Source organism: Hemicordylus capensis, chromosome 4 (genome assembly GCF_027244095.1).
Source record: "Hemicordylus capensis ecotype Gifberg chromosome 4, rHemCap1.1.pri, whole genome shotgun sequence".
In the NCBI taxonomy this organism is placed as follows: Eukaryota; Metazoa; Chordata; class Lepidosauria; order Squamata; family Cordylidae; genus Hemicordylus; species Hemicordylus capensis.
In genome coordinates this window covers 9,281,763-9,309,084 of record NC_069660.1, presented here as the reverse complement: position 1 = coordinate 9,309,084, position 27,322 = coordinate 9,281,763, and the positions used below count along the sequence as shown (strand labels likewise).

Below are 27,322 nucleotides of genomic sequence, written 5' to 3'. Positions count from 1 at the left end.
ATTAGTTAAGGATTCTTAGAAAAGAGCTACTGCCAATCAGAGCAGATGATATTGGACTAGAAGGATCATTGTCCTGACTCAGTATACAGCAGCCTTGTGTGTTCAAATGGGCAGAAAGAGACGTGGCTTTCTTTTCTCCCACTGCACGTGGGACTGTTATGACCCCAGCCCTGAGCTGTAGCACAGAGTCTGGCCTTGAGGAAGGGAAGATAGTTGGTCTGGAGGACTTGACACCAGGCTGGAGGCTGAGCCTGCCAACTGAGAGACCCTAGAACTGGAGACCCAGGAAGCAGAGACCCCAGAACTAGCTCTCACTGAGCCCAAGTCCCCCAGTGAACTGGTCTCTTGCACCAAGAACCTTGCACTCTCCCAAGCCTGCACAAGAGTGCCAACAACAGGCCAGGAGAGACTTGATGGAGCAGAGGAGAAGTGCTGCACTCCGGATCAGAGGTGTGTCCCCTTGAGTCTCTCTGTTCTCCAGGCAGGAGGGCAGAGCCTGGTAGTCTGAGCCTGGAGGTATATTTAAGGCTCAAGGCACTCCTTGGAGCAAGTGGTTCTCAGGGAGCTGTCCATGGTGCTGTACTGTGTTCTGCCATGCCTTCCCCTCGCTTCACAGTTCCTGATTTCAAGCCAGGACAAATTTACAGGTCTCTGCCTAGGATCTGGATTGCCAGTCATGGCTGATAGTATTTAAATCTTCCTCTTTTCAGTAATGAAGTCCCTGGCAGTCTGACCTTCCAGACAAGCCTCACTTGAATAGCAGCCTGCCTGCTTATAATAAGCATAGGGCAATCTGCCTGCAGCTTATAAGTAAGCTACTATATACCATAGGATGACTAGGGTTTCGACATCTCAGGACTCTTTAAAAACCCTCAGATGCACAAACCTAGAGACAAGAACATAAGAACAGCCCAGCTGGATCCTTGAGGGTAATTATATCTCATGTTCTTTTTCAGTTCTTGACTTCTATTCAAGAAGGGGAGAATGTAGCAGTGAGGAAAGGAGGACAGACTGGGTAACAAACCAAGCTGCAGGTTCATTACTGGCAGCTGCTAATTGTGCAGTCAGGAGAAGAGACAAGGCTTCTTGGGGACATACACAGCTTTTCTAGGTATTTATTGTGGCTATTCCCATCTTCTAAAACATGATAGGGATAGTTTGCTGTAAAGAAAACTATGTGATTTCACAATAGTGTGATCTTTCAAATCTTAGAACATAAGAACGGCCCTGCTGGATCAGGCTCAAGCCCCATCTAGTCCAGCATTCTGTTTCACACAGTGGCCCACCAAATGCTTCCGGGAAGCCCACAGGCAAGAGCTGAGGGCATGTCCTGCTGTTGCTCCCCTGAAACTGGTATTTAGAGGCTGGAGGTGGCCTATAGCCATGGCTAGTAGCCATTGATAGACTTGTCCTCCATGAAGTTATCGAAACCCTCTTAAAGCCATCCAGGTTGTTGGCTGTCACCACATCTTGTGGCAGAAAATTCCACAAGTGGATTATATGTTGTGTGAAAAAGTACCTCCATTTGTTGGTCCTAAATTTCCCGGCAATCAATTTCATGGGATGACCCCTGGTTATAGTGTTATGTGAGAAGGAGAAGAATTTCTCTCTATCCATTTTCTCCACACCATGCATGATTTTATAGACCTCTATCATGTCTCCACACAATCATCCTTTTTCTGAACTAAAAAGCCCCAGGTGTTGTAGCCTTGCCTCATAGCCCCTGGTGGCACAGTGGTAAAACCGCCGCCCTGTAACCAGAAGGTTACAAGTTCGATCCTGACCAGGGGCTCAAGGTTGACTCAGCCTTCCATCCTTCTGAGGTCGGTAAAATGAGTACCCAGAATGTTGGGGGCAATATGCTAAATCATTGTAAACCGCTTAGAGAGCTTCGGCTATAGAGCGGTATATAAATGTAAGTGCTATAAGAAATATACTCGAGCCCCCTGAGCATCTTGGTTGCCCTCTTCTGCACCTTTTCCAGTTCTACAATGTCTTTCTTTCGATGTGGTGACCAGAATTGTACACAGTATTCCAGATGTGGCCGCACCATCGGTTTGTATAAGGGCATTATAATATTAGCTGTTTTATTTTCAATCTCCTTCCTAATGATCCCTAGCATGGAATTGACTTTTTTCACAGCTACCGCACATTGCATCAACACTTCCAATGAGCTGTCCACCACGACCCCAAGATCTCTCTCCTGGGCAGTCACCAAAAGCTCAGATCCCATCAGCATTTACATGAAGGTGGGTCTTTCATCGCAGTGTGCATCACTTTAAACTTAACAACATTGAACTGCATTTGCCATTTTGTCACCTACTCCACCACCAGTTTGGAGAGATTCTTTTGGAGCTCCTCACAATCTGTTTTGGATTTCACTACCCGAAAGAGTGTGGGGTCATCTGCAAATTTGGCCACCTCACTATTTACCCCTACTTCTAGATCATTTATGAATAAATTAAAAAGCACCGGTCCCAGTACAGATCCCTGGGGGACCCCACTCCTTACTTCCCTCCATTGTGAAAACTCTCCATTTATACCTACCCTCTGTTTCCTGTCTTTCAACCAGTTAGCAATCCACACATGCACTCCCATGGGGCCACGTGGGAGGGGGTGCCTTTAAGCAAGCAGGTAAAGCGCTCCTTCCCTTTTCACCCCTTCCCACGCATGCCAGCCACGTGTGTACTGATGCTGATTGGGGCTGCAGGAAGGAACACTGCAGCCCTGCATATCTCTTTCAAAATCGAGTGCCAGCAGGGGGGAAGTGGCAGGGAGAAGGCAAACAGGTAAGGTTTTTAAATGGCATACACCCCACCACAGGCCCCCATCAAGCTGGCTCAAATGCCAGCATTCGAACACGTTCAGTGCTCCAGAAAGGGAGCACCAAACCTCTTTGTGCACATCCCTGCAGGCAGCCCCTCCCTCCTGCAGCTGAATCAACAGCCCCATCTCTGAAGATAATAAGGCCATGGGACTGTCCAGTTAGCCATTGCTTATTGATCAGGTCAGCCTACTGCAGTGAGACACTTTCAGTGTTAAATAAAGACACGCTTTGAAGAGGTGTCTAATGCTAGCAATTCCAGCTGAGAGAGTGTACCAGAGAGCACAGCAGCTGATAAAGATGGGCATTTGAGTCCTGCACTCCAGCAAATGGTGCATTGTGGGATTTCTGAGGGCTAGGACAACACATCCCGGCCCCCACACCTCTGCGCTACCAGGGGCAGCAGCGGGACGCCTGGGCATGGAATCCGCACGCCCAGCAGCAACAGGATGATCTTCTGCAAGGGAGAGAAGCTTCCCAGGGCTTCCTCCCCGCCCACCTGGCTACCCTCACACTTGATCGTGAGAAAGGCCCCCTAGTTGGCTTTTAAGAACGGCTTGCTGTGCTTGTTGTAGCTTATCAGGTTCACCTTCCACTTAGAGGGAGTTTGCTACAGACTTTGGAAAACATCCTCTAGCAGTCGTTTGGTTTAATTGTTTGTTCTCGTCCGTCATATCTATATACCGCCTCGAGCAGTTGTGAGCCGCCCCGAGCAGCAGTGTACTAGAAGGGTGGGGTATAAATATTTTAAATAAATAATTTTTAAAAATGCCACCTGATATGTACAACTCTGGGCGGGTGTGAATGCGGATAAAACTTCCAAATCTGCCCATCCCCCAACACACGGGCACACCCCAGCATCAGCACCTCTCTTACATACCAAGAGCTGCATTCGTGAGAAGCAGACATAAATGGTAGTGGTGTACACGGAAGGAACCGGCCCCTGCCAGTTTGAAGGTGGGGGTATCTCTTTAAGGACAGGGAAGGGTGCTCTTACCCCTCCCGCTGCATTTTTCCCACCGACACTGCCTTTAAAATGGTCCAGTGGGGCGGTAGCATACCTCCTTGCCTCCCCGGTGCCTCCTCGGAGAGGAAGTGACCAGAAGTTACCACATGTCACACTTGCTTTTGCACACGTCACGACATGTGCAAACACAGCAGCAACTTCCAGTCACTTCCAGTCCGAGGAGGCACCAGAGTGTCAAGGAAGTACACTGCCTCCCCACTGGACCATTTTGGGAAATGAGACGGGAAGGGTAAGGGCACCCTTCCTTGTCCTTAAAGAGATACCCCCTATCTTCGAACTGGCCAACCCGCTGGTCTTTCAAACTAGTTCAGAGGCCCGTAAAGGGCCTCCGAACCAGTTCCGTGCACATCCCTAGTAAATGGACTAGGTCATGCAATCATGCCCTCTATTGGTGCTGAATGTAAAAGTGTTAAGTATGTTTTCAACCTTAAACTGAATAGCTGACATGATGAGAATTACCCAAAGTAGTCCCATTGACATGAAAAGGGACTGCGTTGAGTGTGTGGTGTATTGTGGGGATCTCCTGCCCAGTGATGGGTGGGTACCTGTCAGTGTTTCAGCACTAGCTGGAAGTAGCTAGCATTGACACACAGTCAGAGAAATGGGGTTAAGGGAGCTCTTGCTCCCATAACCTCGTTTAAGAGGCGGGCTCTCTAGGCGGGTTTGCCGCCAAGGTGCCATGCTGCGGTCCCCACGGACAGTCAAGCCCAGGCTAAGCTGCCCTAGCCTGTCTTGGATGCTCATGAGAACAGCCTCAATGTTTTGTATTTGTATTTCAATGGGACTACTTTGAGTAATTCTCCTCATCATGTCAGCCAGTGTTCATGATTAACTGAATGCATATCCCGCTTTCCATCATGGAATGGAAGGGAGCATAAATGAGGTTTCTGGGTGGTCTCCCATCCAGGCACTGATCAGGCCTAGAGTCACTTAGCATTAGTCAAGGAGGCAACTTAACTTTAGAGCAGGTCTGCATGATTTCCTCATTTATCATATCAGATCTTTTTTTTTTTTTTCGACGTAATCCGCTGAGAGCACTTTTGTTGAAAAGTGGTGTATGAATATCCATTGTGGTAGTTGTCTTTCTGCTTCCAACTTAGTTCCCAAGCACCCAAACCTGTTGTGTGGAGGGCTCCCAAGCTGGCAATCCAAACTTAAACTAGTAAGATGTGGGACTGGTTCATGCAGGCTTGCTTATCGTTTGCTGACTGAAGCATCAGGTGGAGGCTGCTTCCACATGCCGGTGAGCCAACGCAGATCAAACACCATAGCACATACCTTTCACATCACCCAGTGTCAACACGGATCCAGTGCTTCGCCACTGAGGTAGCCTGTGCATTCAGCTGGAAGCCAAGCCATCAGGTGCTGAAGTTGAAGGGTGGTGTACATGCATCCGTGAACCAGCCTGAAGAGCCTACTCCTATGACACTGTTCAGTCAAGGAACATCTCAAATCTGCTTTTGAAAGAGAACAGGACTTATGCAATCTGTGTGTCTGTGTGTGTATATGTATGTATGTTTCTGTGTGCTCACCCCAATAACATTTGTGTTTAAAAGCCAATAAACACTAAATGTACAGTGCATGAAAGGAGACCCTAGGGCAGGCCTCGTCAACTTAGTCCCCCCCCCACTGCAGTTTTTGGACTACAACTCCCATAATCTCCACCCACAGTGGCCCAAAACTAGGGATTGTCAGAACTGTAAGCCAACATCTGCAGGAGGGCCAAAGTTGAGCAGCCCTGTCCTAGGGGATCCTGATGGGAGTCATTTTATTGCACTCTGCAATCTTGAAATAAGGTAGCAACCACTCAAGCTAGATGCACCACACCTTTGGAGCTCACGTGCTTAGAGTCAGATACCAACCCCATTTACAATACACGGAAGGCAATGCTGATGGGAGTACTTTGATTACAATCCACCATCTTAAAGCAAAACCACCCCTTTAGAATTCATGGGTTTACAGCTCCATATGAACCAAATGCACCATGTCTGGGAGAGGGTTCTAATTTATCTGGTTGGAGCTACTGTGATTCATCATATTGAAACGAGATGGCAGCCACTCACCAGAAAAGCGCCATTCCTTTCGAACTCTTATGTTTGAATTTAATACAAATCCAACTTCTTTGTTGAAAGAATCAGGAAGTAGTCTCCAGAAGGTCTACTGAAAACTACTTGCTTACTTAATCCACAATAGGCTTGCTGGAGATTTGGATGCATGGTGAAAAGTAATTGGATGGCCGCTTCATCACACACTCATCTGAAGTGCAAATTGAGTCAGACCAGGATTCTGAAAAGGTTATGGGAATTGGCCTTAAATTGGCTGACATCCCAAATAATCAATCTGAACAGGTGTGTGGATTCTGCTCTTGGTTAACTACATTGCTATCTGGTCTCTATCAATATTTCATCTGCTTGCCCAGGGAATGGAGAACCTTTGCCATTGTTGAATTATGAACACCTGAAAGAAAATGTGTCTGTTTTGCTGTTTCGAAAGCAGGACGCAGGTTTGAACACTGATGTCTGACAGCCATAAGGTTAATCAGCTTTCCAGCACTTCGTTTCCTTTTAATTATCCAACAAGGACCTCCCTTTCCATATGTCAACAGTGAAGTTCCACAACTCAACGCTGTAGGACAGGACAGAGATGCACAGACTTGCCAGTATTTTGAGGTCTTGACTGGGGTTTGATTTCTGAAGTGAACTCGTAAACTGAGGCTGCTCGTGTGGAGTGTCAGGATCCGTGCAGATCCCAGTGCTGCCACCCAGCCTCCCGCCAAAGCCTTCCTCTAAGCCGAGGTTAAGGGAGCAAGCACTCCCTAAGCTGGCTGCTGGGCTCATGTGTCTCCTCAGCTCCACAGAAGCAAGGAGACACAGAGATGGGTGCTTAGAGCGCCTGTCTGATGGGGGAATCCCCCAAGGCACTGTATTTGTCATGCGGTGCCTTGTGGGATATGTGGAGGCCGGGGGGAAGAGTCCCAGCCTCTGTTGCTGTGTGCTGCTCCCAGCAGAGCAGGATATGTGGGCATGTGGCTTGGGCACCAGAAGGATAAAGAGAGATTATCTGGGGGAAGGTAGGTTGAACCCTGCCTCCTCCTCCCCCCCAACCCATTTGCCTCACTGCCTGCCCCGCTGCCTACCTGAATGGGCTCTGTGTGTTGTTTAAACAACACATAATACTGCAGTGTGATTTCTTTCCTGCAGTTCAAGTTGCACACTGAATATAAGCATTCAATATTTCATCCCCAGTATGTATTTAATAGCAGGCCTTTTTTTGCTTTTATTCAGACAGCTAGTATGCTTCTCATTAACAGGGGATCTTATGTCATTCATTACAGAGTGGACTGATTTCTCAGTTCTTATGACAAATGCTTAATTAGCCTTGTTTTGAGGATGCCAGAATGTCCAAGTTTCGAAACTTGCAGTTCACAGTTATTATAAAGGGATGTAGCACTGCACCATAGGACAGCAATTAAAAAAAAACCTTATAAACATCTGGAAGGTAGAATGTTCACGCACAGACCCCAACCACATGCCATCATTGTCTTACTGAAGGCTTGCAGAAGATCTCCCTGTTGCATCAACTGCTGTGAACTCCAAGGGTCCAAATTATGACATCGGATGCAAAACAAAAAACAAAGCAAACCCAACCCACCAATCGGTTAAGCGGAAACAATTGCATTTAAGCCATTTAGGTTCCTGGGAGTAGTGACAGGCAAGCCACCCACCCCACCCCTCTCTCTCCCCTCTTTCTCTCCCTCCCTCTCCCCTCTCCCCTCCCCACCTCCCTGCAGTTCAGAACGAGACTCAACAAACTGAACATTCCCCCCCAAAAAATCAGAAAATAGCTTGGTTAATTTCACAGCTATAACATTTTGATGCCATTGTGGGGTTTTCCTGGCATTCATTTGGCTAAAGGGAAGCCATATTATATCTTCTTTTTCCGGAAGAGAATGACCAAGCAGGACTTTTCACTGACAGCCTGTTACCTAGTGATTATCTATGCTGCTGAGCAGAGAGTCTGCAGCCTTCCACTGGTCGGCCTGAGAAAGCCAAAATAAGGTGAGATCATTGGCAGCAGTATGCATAGACTACTAGCAAAATACACGGGGAGCCCTTTCTCACGATTGGTGAGAAAGGGTTCGAGGGAAAGTGGGGAGGAAGGCTGCTAGCACTTACCTCCCCAATGATGATCCTTCTTCTCTCTTCCAGGGTGGGCAAATTGCCCGTCCACACAATTGCAAGTAGTGCAGAGCGTCAGGGGATGGGAAGCATCGCCCTGCTACCCAAAACTCCCATATGCACCATACGAGTGTGTGGTGCATTGTGAAGATTCCCACAACCGGCTGGAGACCCCACAGTCTCCCAGCCCTGGCTGCAAGCAGCTGGAGCTGGCAGGTGACAACAACAAAAATCACTTGTTCTCGTAACCTCATTTTGGAGGAGGGCTCTGCAGGCAGGTTTCCAGCCGCAGTGTTGGTGGCAGCCACTTTCCTCCCACGGCTTCTCGTGAGCAGCCAAGTGCAAGCTTGGGTGCCTTCGCCCACTCTTAGCTGCTTGTGAGTACAGCCTCCTGGTTTCAGTCAACAAGTTTGGTATGAAAAGGGAAGAAGGCAGTGACACCCAACCTGGTAGAATTGTCAATGTGTTCAAGGGCATATACTGTACAGATAGCATCTCCAAGAAACGACATTTGCTGTGTCTTTTTTAAATTGCATCTGCTTTCAAGCATGCTTTTTGCATGCAAACTTTTTCAAGTAAAACTACCTTGGCCTAAAGTATATGTCAATGACTTTGAACCACTTTAAATATACTTTTTGTAAACAATAAATCAAAGGAAGACAGTCACAAATCCACATCTCTTAATTATTATCTGAACTATCTTTTGCAGAATCAATTCCAGAAGCATTCATTCTGCCTTCTTGGTTACATATCTAAGGATTCTGCCCTGAGCAAACATGTGATTTGTGCTACTGGGTGGGTTCATACAGTTGCAAGACAACTGGGTAACTGAGATTACAAGTAGGTTCCATGTGATGTCAGAACCCACTCTATACAGCTCTGCATAGTTTGGAGAAAGTGAAGAGGGGGGGAGTTTCCTCCCTTTTTCATAATATCAGAACTTGGGTCACCCAATGGTATCATGCCATGGGGTGTTTCTCGACCCTACGCTATCCTTGGAGGCACAAGTGGTGGTAGAGGTGCTTTTTACCAGCTATGGTAGGTACGCCAACTGAGTCCCTACTGGGAGAAGTCGGACCTGACCTCAGTCACTCTTGCTTTGGTAACATCCAGATTGGGCTTCTGCAATGCTCTCTACATGGTGCTGCCCTTGAAGATGGTTTGGAAGCTTCAGCTAGTCTGTAATGCTGCTGCAAGGATGCTCATGGGTGCAAGTTGCTTCATGAGCATCACACCCATCCTGCGGCAGTTTCATTGGTTAGTGGTCCACTTCCAAGCTAGATTCAAGGTGCTGGTCTTGACCTTTAAAGTTCTACACAGCTTGGGGCCAGGGTACCACATTTGCCCATACGAACCTGCCTGGGCCCTCTGCTCATCATCTCAGGCTCTGCTCATGGTGCCACCAGTAACAGAGATCCGGCTGGCAGGAACTAGAGACAGGGCCTTTTTGGTTGTGGCCCCTCATCTTTGGAACACCCTCCCCAAAGAGGTTCTCGATGCTCCCTCCCTCGGTGTTTTTTTACATTTAAAACATCTTTTTAAAGAGGCTTTTTAATGTTTTGAATGCTTTAGCTGCTGCTTATATCTGGTAGGTTCTTTTGTTTTTATAGATCTCAGTTTTTAGCTTTTTATTAATAACTTTTAATTTGAAATTTTAAAAAATGGTAATTTTGAATGTGGTTTTAGCCTGGTATTTTAACATGTTTAACTTTATTAGTCTTTTATTTTACATTGTATCTAATTTATTAATGTTATGAGCCACCCCGAGCTGTAGTGTACTGGAGGGGTGGGATATAAATATTTTAAATAAATAAATGTGTCTCCACAAAATGAGATTGTCCACACTTTGCCAGAAAGTAAACTTTCTGGAAAAGAAATCCATGCTGTCTTCCCTCTTCACTTCAGCACATGGAGGCGGCAACAAACAGTCCCAATTACCAGAATGACATGCACACAAAACCCTCCAAATTGCACACATTTATTTGAATTGATTCATTTCACTGCCGCTATTTTCTGAGTTCAAAAAAGATGAAAGGGAGGGGGGACAGACTAAGGAAACTCAGTTTGATTAAGTGCTGGTTACTGCCCATCTTCTAAAAAAAAGAAGAAGACATGAAACGTTCTTTGGAATGAAGATGAAGTGGTCAACTGTTTAAAAAAAATCCCTGCGTGCTCATAGAAGGCTATGTTATGACCCTTACAACACGTCTACAGTGTACACAGCTACAGTTATTCACATGTTATGTTGAAAGCAGGTACAGAAGTATGTTTTCTATTTGTACCATGCATATGAAAGTCCTATATCCAAGTTCACTTTAAAAGTGAACACAGGTACAGTCATTCACACAAGCACATGTACGAGAGCACAGTCATCTGTACACTCATACAGCATAACATTTGACTCAAGCTACACAGAGATGCAGCCACAAATAACATCCAAGCCCCCATCTTGACCTCCTCCCTGGCTGAATCTAAGAGCTCCGAAGCCATCCCATAGGCACTTTGTCCTGCAGGCACAAATGGATGTTGAGATCAGGCCTGTATATGACCCCAAATGCCAGACTTCTGACATGATCTGACACACATGACAGTGACCCCCACCCAGGAGGGGCCAAAAGGTCCTTCTCCACTGGTGGGTCAGGTCAGTTTGGAATTCCAGCATCCAATCAACTGCCCTGCCCTGCCTTCTCCTTGTCCTCCTCCTCCTCCTCCTCACCACCACCAGTAACTGGGGGGTGGCGGTAAGGGACAGATTGCCTTATTTCCTCTTTGCTCCAGAGGCAGCATGCAACCAGAGGCTTCATTTTCCAAGTGGATTCTTTTCTTTACCTGTCCATCTAGGTGCCAGAATGGCCTGGGTAATCCCAGTAGTAGGGATGTGCAGTAAATGGTTTTTGCATTTTGTTTTGCGCTCGAAACAAAACACAGACAGTCAAAATGTTTCATCAAAACAGTGGTCGAACCAGTTGTTTCAACAAAACAAACTTGAATTGGGCATTCCGGCCAATGCTATAGGGAACAATGGGGATAGGGATTCGATAGAGAACTATAGGGAGTCATAGGGAACAATGGGGAAACTCTAAACACCCCATTGTTCCCCATGGGTAGCCTCTAAGGATACCAAAGAGGATTGGGTGAAAGGGCATGATGAGTGCTACCTACCACCCAAACCACAAAAGAAATGGGCAAGTGGGTGACTTTAAAAAAAAATAACCTTTCCCACAAAACCCCCATAGGATCCTTTGGGGGTTTGGGGGGAAAGGTTAAAATGTGTTAAAAGTCACCCACTTGCCCATTTCTTTTGTAGTTTGGGTGGTAGGTAGCACCCATGATGCCCTACCACACAACCCACTTTGGTGTCCTTAGGAACAACCCATGGGGAACAATGGGGTGTTTCGAGTTTCCCCATTGTTCCTTATGGCTGGAACAAGCTGCTCTCACAGAGTGCAAACAAGTTTTGCATTGCAATTTGCCATGCATTTTGCAACCCTGCCTTGTAAAACACTGCAGAAGCACACAGTAAAAGGGAAGTTGTCCCTCCCAACACAGAACACACATTTCAAACACAGTCCAATGGCCAAAAAAGAATCCACTGCCAGCCACGGTGCCTGTGTGGCAGTAACATCACTGGCACAAGTTGCTCTGTCACACACAATTACGACTCCTTACTTCATTGCACTGCAACAGCTGCCACAGCAGCACCACTTAGCTGCAAGCATAGTCATAAGCTCAACTAGAGCAACTTCAGCTACATTTTGACAGAATACAACACCTTGCAATGCAGATTGCAGAGCAGATCAGAGTAGTGAATGAAGCACAAGTTAGTCTCAAGGGGGTGGAGAAACGCCACTGTCCATTTCTCACCGCAACACTATTTCATGGGGGGAGGGGGAACCCACAACTCAAGGAAGGAAGGAAGGCACCCAAGTTCTGCTTTGTCACTGAGATCCAGCAAAACCAGATAGTTATAGCAGCAACTGCACACCATGTTATATTTGGTGCTGAGAAAACCACAAAATAAAAACTTCCTTGATTCCTTCCTACTCTGCTCCTGATGTATATTCTTCAGGAGAGACACACTATAAGAGCTCTCTGCCTCCCAGTCCCTTTGAATATATTTTGAAACTCCCTCCTTTAGTGTTCCCCCTCCCTCCTCCCTCCTCCTAGCCACAGTTGCCCATGACAACACTTTATTTGTATTGTAATAAAGAAGCAAGGAAATCACAAACCACTTGGAAGCCAGTGCCAGAAAACCAATCAGCAAGGGGAAAACAGGCCTCCAAAATGGCGCTCAAAATGTCAAAACATTTCATTCGAACCGAGGTTGCTTTGTTTCAAGCTCGACACAGGCCCTTTATTTAGAGGGTGTTTTGTTTGGACCTTGAAACATTCAGAACAGCCCATTTTGACATTGAAACGTTTTGCACATCCATTCCCAGAAGCAGATGGACCATTCAGGAACCTAGTGGGAGAGCTCTTTTCCGAGGACCCTCAGCAGCCCTGAGTTTTACCTTCTGTACGAGCCTCCCAAGGATTGAAGATCTAGAAGTTAGAACCTGTTCTGGGTTCCTTCTTTGAACCTTGGCTACAACTCTTTAGAACTTGCCCTAGGATTTTACACTTTCAGGCAGGGGGTTTCAAAGTGTGGGCTGTGACCCAGCCATCCCCCAGGACAGGTCTCACAAGGAGGTCAGGAGGGAGCTGTTGGGAGTCTTACCCAATGTCTCTGAGGTGCAAGGGTCAGGGGTGATGGGAGGCAGACAAGGAGATGAAAGCCAACAACCAGCCACCTCCCACCATCACATGAATGTCAGCCACTGTTTGGGGTTAGAACCTAATCCTAATTTTTGAACACTAGCTATCACCATCGGAGCATGGAGTGTCACATCACTTCATATTTCAAGAGCCACCTTCTCGACCGTTAAGAACATCCCTGCTGTAAGGATTCTTACTGTGGCATTTTATAAGCGCTTTCTTTTTCACAGAAGTGTTTTCATGTTGGTTTGAATGTGCTGAAGCCTACCTTGAAGCTCCGAGATAAGAATCAAAATGAAGATGCAATGAGCAACTCTCCCACGTAATCTGGCATCAGGCACAAGTAGTCTTGGGCTCTTTACTTTCTCCAACAAGGCAAAAGTTGGTGTCTGCTCTGAAGCTGGAGCTGATTGGCTTCATGTGGGGGTGACCAAGGAGGGAGTGGGAAGCTGGGAGTGTCATTTCCAGGAACACATTCGGGAGATCTCAGTTCTCTGAAATGCGAACTGCCGTGCCATAAACACTCATGCGGCAGTAATTTTTGTAATCACCATTTTTGATGCACATGGTTAAAAAAATTAAATAACACCCTCTACACGCACACGCCCTCCCAGCCTCATTGTAGATGAAGAGATTGAAAGTGCTGCGAACGAGTCATAAGGAATCAGAAGGTGAGCCTTTAAAATGGGAGAGCAGAAGGAGAACAATAAGCAACAGCAATAAAAATTCACACTGACTTCACAACTTTTACTGGTTATTAAATTAGTTCAGAAATTACCTGAGGAGATGGCAGCTAGAGTGGCACTGGAGCACAATTGCTCCTAGGGTTTTATTTTTTCTTTAACTTAAATCATATTATGAAGTTTAGGATTTATACATCTGAAAGAACTTACTTCTAGGAAGGAAGGAAGGAAGGAAGGAACCAATGGCTGTGGGGAGAGCACCACCACACTGTAAAACAGGCTGCAGTGCTGATGAGAAAATCTGTGAATGGAAGGCAATTTAGGGGACCGTTTTCTCCCCTTTAATTCCCAAATTTTGAGTGCAAAGTTCTCCACAGAGAATTAGTGCTAACACCCAGACTAGCAAAATGCTAGAACAGGGACAGTGCACAAACTGTTGGAAAAGGGATATTTATTTTAATCACCCCTGAAGCCCTGTGAGTCCTGAAAAGATGTCCCTGAGGGCTACACAACCCTCAGGGATGTATTTTCATAAGTCATGCTTGGCTAAAGAAAGAAGGGGAGATTGAACAGAAGGGCCATGGGCCTAATCCAGCAGGGATGTCCTTATGTTCTTATGGTAACCATTGCTCCTCTCTTGAAGCACACTTGCACTATCACTGCACCAGTGATAGAGATGCCAGCCTCTAGCTCTAGTCCCAGCTTCAACCCCTGGCACCACCAGTGAAGAGATAACAGGTGCTGGAGTAAAACCTCTTCTTGCATTGTTGGGGAGTTTCTGCAAATCCAAATATACAGTGCTGGACTATATGGGTCAATGGTTTGACACAGGATCAAGCACCCACTCTTGTTCATACACCTATTTGAAGTGGGGTCTCACATTTCCTGCTTTTAACCATGACATTAGACAAGCTATATTTTTAAAAATCTTGACTCTGATATCTTCTTATAAGGCCAATATCTCCTGACTATTGTGCACATCTTTGGTGTCACAGAGGAAACAATGAGACAAAGAGAGAACGTCTTCCTAATCCCAGTAGACCCCAGTTCAGTTTAAACATGCCTAAACACGGTTTGTAAATGCATTGAACATGGCTTTGAAACCATGGTGGTCCTTTCGAATGGTGGTCCTTTCGAATGGTGGTCCTTTCACCATAGTGGTCCATGGTGGTCCTAGCTTTCTAATTATCATATAAGGCTGGTTGTTGTAATAATACTTCCTGGGGTTTTCTAGAATGCTTACATGGAACTCAGAGTAACATATGTGGTGCCAGATCTGCCATGCTGCTGTGGGGCTCTAAAACACACAATGGTGCTGCTGCTCAGCGGGGTAGAAATGGGGTTTCTGTCTCTTCTGCAATCACATGTCACACACAACTTCCTTTTCCCCCAATGGAAGTCCCATGCACCATGCAATTGCATAAGAGGCAGCAACTTTGATACTGCCCTCTTGCTCCTCAGCGTCACTGAGACCCCCACTGCCCACATTACATTGCAGGATATGTGTGTGTGTGTGTGTGTGTGTGTGTGTGTGTGTGTGTGTGTGAGAGAGAGAGAGAGAGAGAGAGAGAGAGAGAGAGAGAGAGAGAGAGAGAGAGAGCTGATTGGGCCTCACTTACTCATTGACTGGCATGAAACTCCCAGACCGAACCATGAAAGATAGAAACATGCCATTTTCACAGGTAGGTTCCAGACCAGATCCAGACAACCAGAAAAATAGAAAATACCAGGAGAATTGAGTAATTGGCCAAAAATTGCAGAAAAACTCTCCCATTGGAAAAGAATGGGGAATGATACCTTCAGACCAACTTTGGTAATATTCTCAAGTACTTTGCAAGACAGAAATTCTGAACTTTCACTGAATTATGAAGCAATGAACACCTAAAATCAATTTTAAAAATTAAACAGTAAAAGGCATATTTCACCTTTAAATAGGCTATTTAAAGGTTTGGCAGTTGTCATAGTGTGCCTTGCTGGTTTCTTCTTCCTCTGCTGTTCACAGGGCAATAGTGATTCTGCCTTATCATCAGATCTCTTTGCCCTGGTGCTGTCTGAAAGAGACAATCTTTCATATACTGTGATTAAGAGCCTGCCAGGAATTATTTTCATCAGCCTCCCCTTCTACAAATTCATAATTCATCTGTAAATGCCATCATGGGTAAGAGGTGCTATATCCCTCTTGAGCAGCACAGAGACAAAGAGAGAGAGAGAGAGAGAGAGAGAGAGAGAGAGAGAGAGAGAGAGAGAGAGATATGTTCCTTTGCTAGGATGCAGTTCTGAGAAATCATCACAGGCTCCTTGTTCCTATCCACTTCAGTGCAAATAAGTGTGAGAGATAAATAGTTGCAGCATTGCTTCCATGTCGTCAATTGTGGGGCTCACTCCTCCTAGGTGGAACACTCTTCCTTTTCTGAGCAAAGTTCAAGAAGCATTGGTGTGACATAACAGAGTGTTGGACTAGAACTAAGGAGATCTGGGTTCGAATCCCCACTCTGCCACCAAGTTCACTGAGTGACCTTGAGCCAGTCAAACTCACAGCTGAACTTACCTCCTAGGGTTGTTGTGAGGATAGCATGGCCAACATGATGAAGCTTTCATAGGCGCTACTTTATCAGATGGATCAAGTGGACAGTGAAGAAGCTGGGTCAGAATATTCCACATTTCATTTGGGAAAAGTGGTGTTTTACCTCTCTTTGCTTTATTTCAACACTCTGAATAGCTGCCCATGTGGCTTTCCTAGCTGCATTGTCTAGAGCAGTGTTTCTCAAACTTTTTGGAGTCAAGGACCACTAAATTCTTCGTGCAGAGTTTCAAGGACCGCTACATTCTTCATGCGCAGTTTCCCGGACCAGCAGTTAGTAAAGGGGTTTCAAGTCTATCTATCTATCTATCTATCTATCTATCTATCTATCTATCTATCTATCTATCTATCTATCAGACTTCTATACTGCCCAAAACTTGCATCTCTGGGCAGTTTAGAATGAAAATAATATAAGCATTAAAATAATTAAATTTGGAATCTTTTGCAAACATGGAATATTAGGGGTTCTTAACCTTGGGTCCCTCAGTTAAACTCCCATAACCCCCAACAACAATGGCATTTGGCCATTATGGCTGGGGATTATGGGAGTAGAAGTCCACCAACGTCTGGGTACCCAAGGTTGAGAACCCCTGAATCTAAAAGCCTGAGTGAACAAATTTGTCTCCAGTATGTCTGGAGTGGAGGTGCTTGTGATTACTCAATGGAGAGGGGATGTTGGGCCATTAGAAAAATTCAAAAGCTACATGGGGCCAATGAAAACAACATACAAGCAAGCCCCACTGATGCAAGAGGGAAACAGCATTCCCTCTCAAGGAGCCTCAACCACAACAGGCAGCTGGGTTTCAATCAACCAACCTTTGGCTGCAAACAATGAGCATGCAAGAACCAGCAGTCCTTCAAGTGGCACCCACTGCCATACTTTTTCCTCCATGCCCCCGCATCGCATACAGTTTGAAGCTGTAAAGATAGGGAATAAGATAGCTGTAGGAAGATCTCAGCAGCACGTGGAGGCAAGGCACAAGAAGGGTCCCATGCCTCCGTGATACTCTTCCTCTTCCGTGCCATGTGCAAAATTGAGGAAGTGAGTGCCTTGATTTCAGTTGGGGGGGGGTTGACTCCCAGTCAGGGACCGGCACTCAACCCTTCGGGGACCGGCAGCGGTCCAGGGACCGGTGGTTGAGAAACACTGGTCTAGAGAGTTGGTTATGCCAGCATTCCAGTTCAGCACCTGGACAGCTGCCGATTTGCTGGCTGCAACACAGAATCAAATGGGAACATCTGTCCTGATCAAGGGCCCAGTGATAATAAGTAGGTGTTGATGTGTAAAGCATTCGCCCTTTCTGCAGTTGTCTTGAGCCACACGGAGACGCATCATGGCAGACAAACTGCAGCCCATCTGCTCAAAACTGGCGTATGATGCCCAGATCTCTCTAGTGTTTTGTTTTCTGTTCCAGTTTCCTCACTGGCATTAGCTTACCTTTAAAAACAACAGACAAACATGATGAAATGAAGCCAGTATCAAATAGTTAGATCTGGTGCCAAAACTGAAGCATAAAATCACATTAATTTAAAATAATTATAATGGGATTGCAGTGTTTGTTCTGTTACTTTGGTTTATGAAATTCAAATGACTCGGTAATAATTACAGAAGGTATGAGTTTAAAATACTTACAAGCAAGACAACAAGCAAATATGGAGAGCCTAGGATATCAGAAGCAGAGCCATGGGCAGCAGCCACCAGCGGGCACAAGTCCAAAGCCAGGACTGAAAGAGCCAGGAACACACCATGGATTAAACCAGGCCCAGCAAAGTAGCAGTCAAGAGCCAAAGGATTAGAATAGGACCCGGCATCAGAAACAAGCTAATGCAACTACAGCAACAACAATATGCAAGGTGCTGTACCATGGATCATGATGGTGTACACCTTCTATTACATGAGATTGCTGTTATTCCAGAGCTGTCCATCCTATGCTCTCACGTCAGTTCCAACACAGTGCTTTTCAGGAAAGTCAGTTCCATACATTCAAGCCTTTCATTAAACCTTCAAATGAAGAAGACGGAAATCCATGTATATGTATGCATGAACAGCCATTGAGACTGTGGCTACATTTGCATGTAATGCAGAACTGCGGGACCAATGGACCTGCGGTTCTGCCCCCCACCCCCACCCCGCCACTCTCCTGTCTGAATTTGGACATCGATCCTTCTGCAGTCAGTGAGACTGCAGAAAGGAGGGGGAACTGCCTGTGTGGGCTTCCTTCTTGCTTGAAGGACAGCCCTTGCAGCCAATCACGGCCACCAGAGTTGAGGGAGGCGCTTCCTCCCTCAACTCTGGTTGGACACAGCCTGCAGCTCTGCATTTGGATGCAACACAGGCTGTGTCCAGCCTCGTGATGAAACTCATTACAACCCAAAGGTTCAGACTGGAATCAGAAATTTGAAACCTCGGATACATCACCACCCCAAACCACATTTGCATGCATTTGCACACAACGCTTTGGGAACCTATGGCCCATTCAACTCCAGTTCCGTATTACATGCAAATGGAGCCTATGATTGGGGATCCCTTTTATCATAATATAATCATTGCATACATATTATTTCTCAGACCCTGAGCTTCTTGGAGAGAGTGTATTGGCAGGCAAAGAGGCCTGTGTCATCCCCATAATCATAAGAAAATGAAAACAAGATTCCCAAATCTGATATCAGTTTTATTTTGGTCTCTGACCAGCAATGCAAAGTAGACAGATAAAAAACTTTAAACATTAATAACAATTCATCCTAAAGTATAACAATTGGATTGAGTGTTATTAGCCACCACACAATATTTGGCTACATTATATGTAACGTCAGAATCGTGATCAGCAAAAAGAAAGCAAACAAAAAACTCATCTGAACGGCCGGGGAAATTTCTTAGTAAAGGATGTATAAGAGATGTATAAGAGAAGTATGAAAATCTTGATAAAAGGTACAGTACTAATGGCACAGCGAGGGAATGACTTGATTAGCAAGCCAGAGGTTGCCAGTTCAAATCCCCAGTGGTATATTTCAGACTATGGGAAACACCTATATCAGGCAGCAGCGATATAGAAGAATGCTGAAAGGCATCATTTCATACTGTGCAGGAGATGGCAATGGTAAACCCTACCTGTATTCTACCCAAGAAAACCACAGGGCTCTGTGGTCACCATGTGTCGACACCGACTCGATGGCACACTTTACCTTACCTATATATAAAAACATGAGCTATAGACTCAACGGTTCCATCTCCACATGGGCATATCTATTCCTCATGTGGAATCCACTTAAACCTACCTTCCAGAACCACTGATGGGAGAGCATTAAAAAGTGCCAATGAGAACATCCTTCTATACTTGCAGGGGAGTAACAGCAGGAGAGAGGGCATGCCCTCAACTCCTGCCTGTGGCTTCCAGCGGCATCTGGTGGGCCACTGTGTGAAACAGGATGCTGGACTAAATGAGCCTTGGGCCTTATCCAGAAGGGCTGTTCTCAGGGGTGTAAGTACCGTTGGGAAAGAGGAGACAGTTGTCTCCCAGCCCACCACCCCAAAAGGCCACCCAGAGGCAAGTCACATGACCCCAACTCCCCAGCGCCCGCTGCTGGGCTTCCTGCAGTATTCCTTCCTTCCAGAAGGTATTCCTTCACAGTACTCTCTCTCCCTCCCCTCCTTTCCCCGTCTCCCTTTTGCCTTGGCTCTCATTGGCTGGTGGGTAGATGCGTGACTGTGACGCATCAGAGCCCTCCTCCACACATGGAAGAGTTCAGAAAGGTACATCAGCTGGCCAGCGAGTAAGCAAGTAAGAGCTCGCTGAGGGACACCCATGCCTGCCCAGTTTATTGAAGCCGCTACGCTGTTCCCGGCTTCCCTCCTTGCTGCTCTTTTCTGGACTGCTTCATAGGCAGTGAGGGCAGCTGCTGTGTGTTTGTTTGTGCTGATTCACTGAGAGGAGAGACATGAAGCCTGACCCTGACTCCTCAGGTTAGTCTACGAGACCCTTGGTTGGTTGCAGCAAAACAAGGCTGATCCCAGCCACACAGCTGATAGGGTTGGTAGCCTTGTGCTGATTGGCAAGAGGTTCCTGAGGTTCCGATTGGCACCAGTTAATTGGCAGGGGTGGGGGGACCCCCTAATTTTTTTCTCCCCCAGCACCTTCCTCCTCCCCTCGTAAGGGCACCAGAGAATCTGAGGATCCTTGCCCAACCCTTTTAACCAGTGTAAGGAAACAACCAACATGTATAGTTTCCATTTACTTCAGTGGATACAGCCCTTCACACAGACCTGATCTGTTTTCAGTCAGGAGTGCAAATAATTTAGCTGCTCAGCCCTGTATGTAATTAAACACTCAAGGCATCTGGAGCTTCTTGGATCTGTCTCTTGCATGAAGCTGTGTTGGAAGTGTTGGATTATCTTTGTGCAGTTGGGAAATCAGCATGTTTTCCAGTGCAATTGGAAACCTGTAACTGCTCGTGTATCCTCTGTTGGGTCTTTCATTATGCTCCAGCTCTGTTGGTTTGTTTGTGGCTTGATAGAATAGTAAAAACAGAGAATGGGTGTGTGTGTGTGTGGCTGAACTTGAAGAAGTAAAGTTTATAAGAAAAAGCAGATGACAGATCTCTGAAAATGGAGCCAAGAACTGTTAGGATGGTGAATATGCAATGCCATACAGTACTTTCCTTATAGGTAAATTCTAGCTTACACAGAGAAATCAGATAACTTTTCAGTTCCCAACAGGTATATAACACATGTACTTGATAAAACTAAAGAGTGTGTGTGTGTGTGTGTGTGTGTGTATTTTGCTCTTGCAAACAACTGTCAGTTTGCCTCTTTTCTTTGTAGCCAGTTTGGAATAATAACAGCGATAACAGTTTGGAATAATATTTGTCTTTGATTCTGTTGTATTAGTTGGTTCTGCTGTTATGTACACCTTGTAACTAGTTGGGATAATTAGCAGAGACATTGAGCCAGGAGAAGGAGAGGAAGGCAGTGAGGGGCCCATTTTAAACTCTCGTCTTGCTACGCCCCTGGCTGTTCTTATGTTCTTATACTTAGGCACCATTAACATGCTAAGGTACCTAGCTGGTTTGGAGTTTCATATTTGGTTCCCAAGGAAAAACTTATTTGTAACTTACCTCAGATCCTTTTGGCATGCCACGTCTAGGAGCCTTTGTTTGAGAACTAACTTGGCATGTTCATGGCTCCACGCTATCAATAACTCAGAGCAGACTCCAAGTGAATAGAATTTCTGTGCTACTAGTAATTTTCATCATAACAGAAGACCATCCTTTTGTGCCAAACCCTTAGGGAGGAAAATGATAAGCTTTAACCATAAATAAACATACTGCTAGCCAGACCCTGGTTTCCACACTTGGTACACCTGCCTCTGAACATAAAATCACATTAGGCACACAGCAAGGCACTTGAAATAAGCTTCTCAAAAACTTGGTTTGGATTGTTTCTAAGGCTGCGAAATTGGAGAATAAGGTGATTTGGGCACCATAGAGGAGATGAGCTAACACTTTAGCTTTCTATAGTTTGATACCAGCTGGGATAAACTGTCCACCTCTAGTCTGGAAAAAAGACAAGATTGCTGAAATACTTCTTTGGGCATTTTGTGTTACAAACTCTTTATGCACATTTAAACTGCCTTTTGCTTGGGAAACTATCCCTAAATGTGTAAAATGGTCAATTTGCTCGATTTTAAATCCATTGATACTCCAATTCAACTTCTTTGGGGACTTTGCAAACATCATGATTTTAGGTTTTTGGTAATTAACCTGCAAGGAATCTTCCCTGCAGTAGCATGCAAGAGCCCACAATGCTCTTCTTAACCCAACAGGGGACAGGGATAAAATCATGGGATCATCTGCATAAAGGAGAAAAGATATGCACTTAAATGCTAATTTTGGAGGATGGTGATCTAAATTACCAAGCCTCTCCATCAAGGAACTTATATAAAAATTAAACAAAAGTTACACCTTTCTGGGTACGAATCTCTTCTGAAAGCTGTCCATCAGCTTAAATTAAAAAGCCAGCGTATGTATATGTATGCATGAACAGCCATTGAGACTGTGACTGGGGATCTCCTTTTTCACAATACAATCATTGCGTGAATATTGTTGGTCAGACCCTGAGCTTCTCGGAGAGGGTGTATTGGCAGGCAAAGAGGCCTGTGTCATCCCCATCATCATACAAAAATGAAACCAAGACTCCCAAATCTGGTATCATTAATAATCAGCAGTGATTTAAAGGCAAATGGCTTAATCTCATTACTCAGGTAATTACTCCTTCAGTGAACCATAAAAAGCTATTTACAGTTCAGTGGTCAGCTATAAACAATTAGCATGTCTAACACATAGCTGTGAGGAGGCAAAAAAAGAAGATGAAAGATCCGAGATGGCTCATGGGTGTTTCGGTTTTACCGTAATACTAGCTGGGCTGAGCGCAGAGCATCTGTGCCTCTAGTTCACCGCTGCCTCCCTCCCCGCCCGCCGCCGATGGATCTATCTATCTATCTATCTATCTATCTATCTATCTATCTATCTATCTATCTGAGAGCGGTATATATTGGGACCAAACTTGGCATGGTGGCTGCCTGGGACCCTACGAGTAACATAGGGTAGCCGGGGACCCCAACAACCACCCCACGCAGACAGACAGGTGGATATATAGAGGGGATAGCCACAAAATGAATGTCTGTTCCCTATACATTCCCACACCCTGTGAGCTATCAGGACTGAACTTGGCACAATGACTGCCTGGGATCCTATGAGTAGCAAAGGGTACCCGGGAACCCCAACAACCACCGACAGATGGATATACCATGGGTAGAGCCACAAAATGAATGGAGATACAGTAACAAAGAGATACTCACACTGTGACCCTACGAGTAACATAGGGTACCTGGGAACCCCAACAATCACCCTGCACAGACAGACAGGCGGATATACAATGGGTATAGCCACTAAATTGATATGGATGCAATAACAAAGCAAAACTCGCACCCTAACCCCCGAGCAACTCACCACTTTAAAAGACGCCTCTTTGCTCAGCTAGCAAGGGTCATTTCCTTGTTTCTTTGCTGCTGCATGCTCATCAGACTGGGATGAATGGACCGAGAGAGGAGCCAAACAGCTTGTACTTTCTCACCATCTGGGACATGCTTCTCCTTATTCCCAGTCTTGGCTTGTGCTTCCTTTTGCCTTTGAGGATGAATTCTGCCCCTGTTATATGCCAGCCAATAGACTGCAAGGCAATTTGTTTTTCCTTGGGATTAGCAAGCCTATTGCAGTTGCTTGCATGCCTTGTGCAGGACATGTTACTCGACATGTCAGCAACCACCTGTATCCAGGCCCTGACTCTATGCCACCTCCTCCAGAAAGGAGGCGCAGGACCCTACTACGGCCTCCTGCCCAAACTGGAGGAGTCAACATGGCTTGATGGAGAGTCAGAGATCAGCCCCTGGATGACATTGCACACAAGGAAGAAGAACGATTGAAAAATTGAGAGAGTCAACACCTTTTGCCTGGGCTCCCTCCTTCATCTTCCTCCCCACCTTGTCACCCCAGGACTTCAGGAATGGCAACAATAGACCTGTGTAGAAACCCAGAACTGGCAGCACAGTGGGGCCTCCACTCTATCAGCCATACTCGGGATGAGGAGGCAAGTGCCTGCTTGGGATCAGGACCCAACTTAGGAAAAAATGGAGTAGACAGATCAACTGTGAAATCCTTCAGACTGCCTGCTGGTGCAACAACTCCAGGGGAAGATCCTTGCCTAGTCTTGCATCCCAATTTCTGCTATCCAAACTCTGCTGGTCAACAACCCTACTGGGTCAGGCCTCCCAGCTGAGTCCCTGCCTCCATTGTCCTGGCCCTGCTCTACAATTCCCTGTCTTAGGGACAGGGAGTTGTAGCGTGAACCGCTCAAGATTGACTGAGGGTGGGCGGGGGGGGGGAGAGAAGCTCCATCTTGCCTTCCCTCCCACGCCCTCCCCAGCTGCCAAAAATGGTTATGAGAACAACCTCAACAAATGGAAAGTCCTTAAATATTCCCTATAACACAAGGGTTTTCAAACTTGAGTCCCAAGATGTTGTTGGGCTACAATTCCCATCATTCTCAGCCACACTGACCTTTACTTTGGCCACTTTGCCTGGGGATGATGGGAGTTGTAGTCGGACAAAAATATGGGGAACCATGATCGAGAACCCCTGCTAGAATGAGATTCTAGGGGCAGCCCTCCAGGATAAGACAGAAGCCCTATTCAGACATTATGTTGTAACAAGTGTACAGATGCGTACACACTAGTACATTTTTGTGCGAATGACTATACCTGGGTTCACTTTAAAACTGAATCTGCACAAAACCCCTCAAATGCATGGTGCAGATAGAAAGTGGGCTGCTGTACCTGTGTACAAATAACATAACATGTGAACAACTGTACTTGTGTACAGATTTGTACCCGTTTACGCTACACACTCATTATACGAGTGTTCAACACGATGTCTGAACAGGGATACAGAGTTCATCTAGTCCAGACTCCCATTTCTCACAGTGGCCAACCAGATACCTCCAGGAAGTCCACAGAAGCCGAACATGAAGAAAAGAGCCCTTCCTGCTATTGCTCACCAGCAGCGGGTATTCAGTGGCATACTGCCTCTGAACATGGAGGCTCCATCCAGCCGCCATGGCTAATTGATCTGTCTTAGGGACATAGGAAGCTGCTATATACTGAGTCAGACCGTTGGTCTATCTAGCTCACTATTGTCTTCACAGACTGGTAGTGACTTCTCTAAGGTTGCAGGAAGGAGTCTCTCTCAGCCCTATCTTGGAGATGCTGCCAGGGAGAGAACTTGGAACCTTCTGCTCTTCCCAGAGCAGCTCCATCCCCTGAGGGGAATATCTCACAGTGCTCACACATCAAGTCTCCCTTTCATATGCAACCAGGGTGCACCCTGCTTAGCTAAGGGGACAAGTCATGCTTGTTACCACAAGACCAGCTCTCCTTTCCAATGATTCTCATGTCCTCCCACTGATTCATGTTCTCCCATTGATTCACTGATTCCCGCTGATTCTCATGTCCTCCCACACCACTGGAGTTAGTCAGAAACCAAGTAGTGCGCGAGGAGTTAGGGTGCAGGGATTTCCCAGAAGCTAGGAGCGTAGTACCCTGTGAAGATACTGGCTCACATCCAGACTAGCACTGTGTGGGTGCATCAGTGCTGAGATCCAGACAATTGCTGCACTATCGCTTGTGGAAATATGCCCCTAAGGGCTGTGTGATTGTCATTGACATATTTCCATGAAGCACAGGTACATGACCCTTAGGAATGTATTCCGCAATATTCAGTGGACTTCAGAGGGAAGGGGAAGATTGTACAAAATCTCCCCTTCCCTCACATGCACAACAGCATTCTGGTAGCCTAGAATGCAACCCATGTAGTGCTAGACCAGATGCCAGCCACCATATCTGTCTGGTAGTGGGGCAATCCAGAAAGGGATCCTTATATTAAAGCACAAAGGTACCATGACATGCTGTTTTCCCTAGTATAACTATATCAATCCCTGATTTAAAAGCAAAGCAAGTTGTTCTGCTAAGAACTAATCTGCCTACATTCCTTTTACTATAATCTTAATTGATAATTATCACCCTTACAAGTTAGCCCACTTCAGCCTTAAATGTTCACACATCCACCATCTTGAATTGGGGTGGATGACATCATCACAAACGACACCCTTGAGGTGTCCCTGTTTGTCCCTACAGCTGTAGCAAATTTGGTTCAAATTAGTGGTACGCGTTAGACCACTTATGACTCAAATGTTCATGATTCTGCCATCTTGAATTGGGATGGATGACATCATCACAAACTATGCCTTTGAGGTGTCCCTTTGTATCCACACAACTGTACCAAATTTGGTCCAAATCAGTTCCCACTTGCACCTCAAAAGTTCACATGTCTGCCATCTTGAATTGGGGTGGATGATGTCATCACAAACTATGATGTTGAGCTGTCCCTTTGTGTCACTCACTACACCTGCACCAAATTTGGTCCAATCGGTTAGGTGCTCCACAAGTTAGCCCACTTGCGCATCAAAGTTCATGCATTCGCCATCTTGAATCAGAGTGGATGACTCTAGTAATGATAATGACATCATTACAAACGACACCCTTAAGCCATCCATATGTGTCCCTACAGCTGCAGCAAATTTTGTTCAAATCAGATAGGTGGTTCATAAGTTAGGCCAGTTAGGCCTCAAATGTTCATGTGTCTGCCATCTTGAATGGGGTGGATGACATCATCATGAACTATGCCATTGAGGTGTCCCTATGTGTCACTCACTACAGCTTTTCCGAATTTGGTTCAAATCGGTTAAACGGTTCACATGTTAGCTCACTTGCACCTCAAAGGTTTATGCGTCTGCCATCTTGAATTGGGGTGGATGACATCATCACAAACTACACTGTTGAGATTTCCCTATGTGTCCTTACAACTGTACTCAATTTGGTTAATAGTGGTCCAGGCATTGCGAAGTTGATAGTGGGGGACAGACAGACAGACAGATCACACACACACACACACACACACACACACAATATGCCAGGTGATCTCATACACTTACTTTTCTTAAGGAACTTAGGTTAAAAAGATGGGCAGATGATCTGCAAACCCCTGCAGAATATCAAATGCATGCAATTTGTGCAATTAATTCAATGTATACAATGTTGCTATTTCTATGTTTTCCATAAGAATACAGCTCCCCGCTGAGTGGCCTTTTGAGTTCTTTCTTGATTGTTTCTTGTCATCAAGTGATGGGATTAGGATATTTCTGTTTACAGAAGTTGATACTTGGCACAAGTAATTACAATTTAACCAACTTTTTCTTTCAGCTTTAATGAGCAGCATAAAATGACAGGGAGAAGGTTGCAACTTGGGAGATGACAGCAAAACAGAAGGAGAAAATACATTTCTTATAGCTTCCCTGACAACTCAACACTCAGGACAGGTAAACACCCAGTTCTAGTGTTTAATTGAGCCATCATTGCAACACGGACTGCTCAGAGGGGAAAAGAAAGACCTGCATAAGATGACAAGTTGTGATGAATACATTGTGCACTAGGAAAATGCCAGTGATGATCACGGCAGTGGGAAGCCAAATGGCTTTCTTGCAAAAGTGTTTTAGATAGTTTTTACTTTGTTTCATTGAAGCTGATACAGGAGAAATTCCCAATGGATTATGCCTCATGTTGATTAATGGAAAGGGAAAATTCCACTTGGATTTTCTCCTTCAGGCAA

At 45.7% G+C, this 27,322-nt stretch overlaps 1 long non-coding RNA gene across 2 annotated transcripts; it reads left to right on the top strand.

Moving 5' to 3' along the window:
* Positions 1–979: 979 nt before the first annotated feature.
* LOC128324756 (uncharacterized) lies at positions 980–27,032 on the top strand. Of its 2 annotated transcripts, none has more exons than XR_008307078.1 (3): positions 980–1,111; positions 2,143–2,249; positions 26,917–27,032. It is a non-coding gene; the product is annotated as an uncharacterized LOC128324756 (long non-coding RNA). The 2 variants fall into 2 exon arrangements; XR_008307077.1 differs by lacking the exon at positions 26,917–27,032 and adding an exon at positions 4,952–5,256.
* The last annotated feature ends 290 nt before the right edge of the window (positions 27,033–27,322 follow it).